Raw genomic sequence first — 4,993 nt, forward strand, 5'->3', positions numbered from 1 at the left:
AAGTGGAGTACAAAGACACACCCAGTCAGCAAAGTCTGGAGACAATAAGATGTAAAGCAATCCTCCTTCTGACCTCACATTAACACAGAAATCACCCTACAGCATGCAAGTGTCAGCCAACAACGGCACCTATTTATTTCCTGTCAGCTTGTCCCTTTGATCTAACCTGATCCTTCTTCACTTTATTAAAAACGTTCTAATCTTTTGTCTTTGATCTCCCTGTAGGATTCTTCAAAGAGCTTCAAATTAGCAAACATGCAAACAACAAAAAAATGTACTCTGTATCTGCAAGAAACAATGATGTGGGGAGCCGTTTCCTTCCTCAACACACAAGTTTAATGAGGGGCAGCATTTTAAAGCCAAAAGATGCCATAGTTATCTGTTGTTTATTGGCATTAGGGTGGATGACAGAGCCCAAGCTTTTTTACTAGGGGTGGTTTGCTCTGAAGGTGTAACAAGGCAGCCCAGCAGGGGTAGCAAAAAAGCCATGTGCATACTTCATTCAGCACACCAGATGAAAGGATTATGTCACATTCAAGAGCAACAAAGAGCTCTGTTTAAGTTTGTACCAGGCTGGAACTGTGGGGCAGCCGTTAAAGACCACCAAGGTTTTAAATAAAACCGGACACTTTTAAGTTTTCTCCAGCTTTCCTTGCGGTAAATCCACCCAATATGAAGGGAATGTCAGTATCTCCCAAAAGGAAAATCTCCGAGGCTTTAAAAGGGAAAAGAAGTTTAATGTACTTTTATATATGTAAAACCCATATGTCTATTTTAAATATTTTTGCATGCTTTTTTCTTATTTAAAGAATTCAAGGACGTCACCATATTATTTTTGTTCCATCTTAAACTTACTTAACAGCAAAATGTTTCTTGCAAGGAAGAGCAACTGCTACAGGATCTCTTTTACATCAAACAGTTATAGCACCATTCATCTTCTACAACTTTAATTTAGCTCCAAAGGTACACATTTCAAACAAAATTGGTACTTTTTATTGTTGAATACTGCTCACCTCTGAAAAGCATTATGAGGCCAGATTAGAAAGACCCTATAGGCTACACTGTAAGTTCCTTGCACGTGCATCTGCCTCTTACTGCAGATTCCTGTTTTTAACTCTTATTCTGTGAGGAGGTAGATCTGTAATCAGGTTGAAATAGTCCAAAATATCTTTGTCATATAATCCAGGTCACCCCAATCCCCTCATGACTGCAGTTAATCCAAGGCACAGACCACTGTCTACTGAAGTCAATGAGATGTTTTCACAGGTCCATGAAATCCTAGCTATGGATTCTAAGACAGTAAGTCTCCTCAGTAAAGTCTCAATTCAGTGGAAATATATCAAGCAGGATTTGACCCAAGCTGTACACATGGACCTTGGCCAGTAGTCCTTATACCATGCTCATGGCTCTAAGATTAGTGTGGGTGAAGTTCCCACACTCATTTTAATTTCACTTCTTTGTCATCCTAAAATCCACTGTGATTACACATAGCAGTTATATGAGCTTAGAATTGAACATGACTTAGGCCATAGACCATTATAACTTACCCAGCTCAAAATTATGTAATTCATGTTAAAAGGCCATTGAAGATCAACACTGGTAATTATTTATTGAGAACTGCAGTGATGTTCTAGATGATCAGAGAATCATTCAGATTGGAAAAGACCATTTAAGATCATCAAGCCAAACCAATAACTTAACACTGGCCGGTCTACCACTAAAACATGTCCATGTACATCTACATGTTTTTTTGAATACTTCCAGGGGCAGTGATTCCATAACTTCCCTGGGCAACCTGTTTCAATACTTGATAATTATTTCAGTGAAGAAATTTTTCCTGGTATCCAGCCTGAATCTCCCCTGGTGGAACTGCAGGCCATTTCCTCCTGTCCTGTTGCAAGGGAGCAAAGTGTTGACCCCTCTTGTTCTGTCCTGATGCCCTATACTGGCTCTTGTAATACTGATTTTCTTAAGCAGCTCAGGAAACACTGCTGCTAAAGCACAGACTACCCAGCCACAGAGCTATGCCAACTGCTCTTTTGCAGTTTGTATTGATGTCTATAATGGGTTTTGGAAAATAAAGCAAATAAAGAAAAAAAAAACCTAATAAAGTATCAAGAGCACAATGAAACTGAACAGATTTGTCAAGATAGCTGAAAAAAAATTACATTGCATTTCTTGAAAAGCCTAAAGAAACAGTTCTAAAATAAGCAGCTCTGCTAGCACAGCAAAGCCCTTTAGTTAATCCAGGAGCTTCCAAATAAATTTAAATCAACTGTAAATTGAAAACTTTATGAAAAGTCAGAGTCAAGGTCTGAACTCGTCAAACTCATTGGTTATCCACTTTACTGGCTTAGAATAACAAAAGTGGTATTTTTAATAAGACCAAAGCCACACAGAAGTATTCAACAAAAAACTGCTACTCCAGATTTATTTAACTTTTTTTTGCCGTTCACTAGCACTCAGAACAGCAAACAACATGCTCTGCTTTTATCCTGTGTGAGGGATCTTTCTAGCAGATATTGTCTCTTGTGGCTGTTGCTAATGATGAAAGGCAGAGCTCAGCCTTTCTAGGAATTACCACATACTTGAGAGTGTTCCAGATGCACAGTCACAGGCCAACTCCTTGACATCTAGCTCTTCCCTCAGCTGCATCCTCCATGCAGCCTGCTTCCAGCCTTTGCAAGGATTATCCATTCCCCAGCTCCTTTCATTTCTCCCAGCCAGCGACAGCCCTGTTCAGCACAGACAGCCACACTGAGTGCCCTCTCCACATAGGACTTACTGGGCCACTGGTCTGGGCTCAAAATACTTCCTTAGAGAAAAGGCTATGTAAATCTCAAAAAATAGTTTCGAGAAATCCTGAAAGTATGTCTACTTGTGAAACCACCATCAAATAAAATCCAGTGACTATGACAACCTGAGTAGAAATTCTTTTGTGAGTATACTTTTTGAAATTCCAAGTACATCCAGCAGGTTTAAGAAATCTTGTTTTAACAGAACATCAGGATTTTATAATTTTCTTCTCTCAGAAAAATCCATCTAAGAAGGAACACAAGAGAAAAAATGAGGACATAAAAAATTATCTGGACATTACAAGCCCTCCGGACATGTTTTGCTTTAGGACTACTTTTTATCTGATCTATTTTGACGACCCCCGTGTGCCACAAAACTAACAAAAATTTGAAGTTTTCTTTCAGAGAAAGTAGAGCAATTCAGTTACTAGCATTAAAGTTTGACTGACCTAGAAGCCAAAAGCATGTTCTTCTCTGCTGAATTTTTATTAATAAGCCAAATTGCTTAACCATTCTCTCTGGAAGCCAAATAAAAAAATAACAGCAGGAATTACCAAAGCAGAATAATTTCAAGAACATCTAAACAAACACTATACCTGAAATAGGTAAAGGTAAAGAACAAATGAGGTAAAGCTATCTTTTTACTTGACTGATCCATACAGACACATGACCTGAGCACTGCAGCACTACCACTGCAGATCTCTAAGGGATCACTCATTAATTATTCCTGCCAAATCCTCTTTAAACAAAAGGACTGGAAGATGCCATCACACACATAGCTCTTTAAGACAGTCTTTCTAGATCAACTGCTATACTATCATATTCCTCCATTGAACTCAAACCCACACAATCTATATTAAGTACATGTCCAGTGGGAATACAATATGAATTTAGCATAATTTTAAGTATCAGATTTTTCCCATGAATACAGAAATTACTTTCTCAAGAACTCCTAAAATACCTTCATAGATTAGTTTTCACACTGAAATACTATTATGATTATATAGTTAAATCAGCATTACCAATGTAAAATATATCAACTTAACTTACATCAGCTGAAGCATCTCCACACAGTATTTCCTCAGAGGCTTTCATGAGGAACAGGTCTTGTAGGTAATGGATGGGGTTGAGGGTTAGGGAGCATGTGCCATTTTAGGGGTATGACAAGTTTCTGCCTACTTTGGGCACATCATTACCTTTCATTCTGTCTTGTATATGACAAGACAGTTTCATCAGACCTCAACCATGCCCATTACAATTTCCCAGATAGACTTCAATGGGTTGGAATTTCTCATTACCAGAGCACAATTCATGAAGAAATCACTTTTATTCTTGCAGGAATAGGGCGGCTTGATATTAAACAGAAGGATTTAAACCAGTTCAGTGGAGCTCAAGAAACCTGAGTCACAAAATGGTTGCGTTACCTCACAGGACATGTGTCAGGGCACAGGTCAGAAACCAGTGCCGAGTCCCCGTAAGGACAGACCAATGAATAGCGAGACCCCAAAGGCCACAAAACATTCCTGTCACTCACAGCAGGTTCTTGAACCAGATGTTTTATACTGTCACCTTCAAAATGCACCCACAGTCCCTCCCATACACATTACTTGTGGCCGCCTCAACCACTCCAGCAAAAAACAGCTTTTTAAAGCTTCTTCATTGCTTCCATCCCTGTGTTTGCCTGCAGCCCTGGGCGCAGCCTGTAAGCCCGAGGGTGGCAGGTTCGGCAGCCTCGGCGGCGATCCGGCACGCTGCCGACACACCTTTCCCTCACGGCGGCGGAACGCGGCGGGCTGAGCCCTGAGGGCCGCGCCGGCAGGGGGCGCCCCGCGCGCGGCCAGAGCGCCCTCAGGGAGAGCGGCGGGTCCGGCCCGGCCGCTCAAGGACACGGCGGGAGAGGAGCAAGCTGTGCCGAGCACCTGCGCACCGCGGGAGGCGAGGGTTAAAGCCTCCTGTAAGAACAGGCTGCTTCCCTCTAGTGGGTTTCTCTTTCTGTGACCATGCTTCATACGGAAATATTGCTCCATAGGTCCGATCCTAACCCCTGCAGACAGACGGTGAAGCACAATGCAGGTGCCGCATCAGGGAGGTCCAGCCCTCAGCGCCCAGCCCGGCCAGTGAAGCCGCACAGCAAAGATGGGCACTAAGGGGTCCCAGCTCACACAGGGCAGTCAGTGTTGAGGGTACGAGAACCAAAG

Source organism: Corvus moneduloides, chromosome 12 (assembly GCF_009650955.1).
Source record: "Corvus moneduloides isolate bCorMon1 chromosome 12, bCorMon1.pri, whole genome shotgun sequence".
Lineage (NCBI taxonomy): Eukaryota > Metazoa > Chordata > Aves > Passeriformes > Corvidae > Corvus > Corvus moneduloides.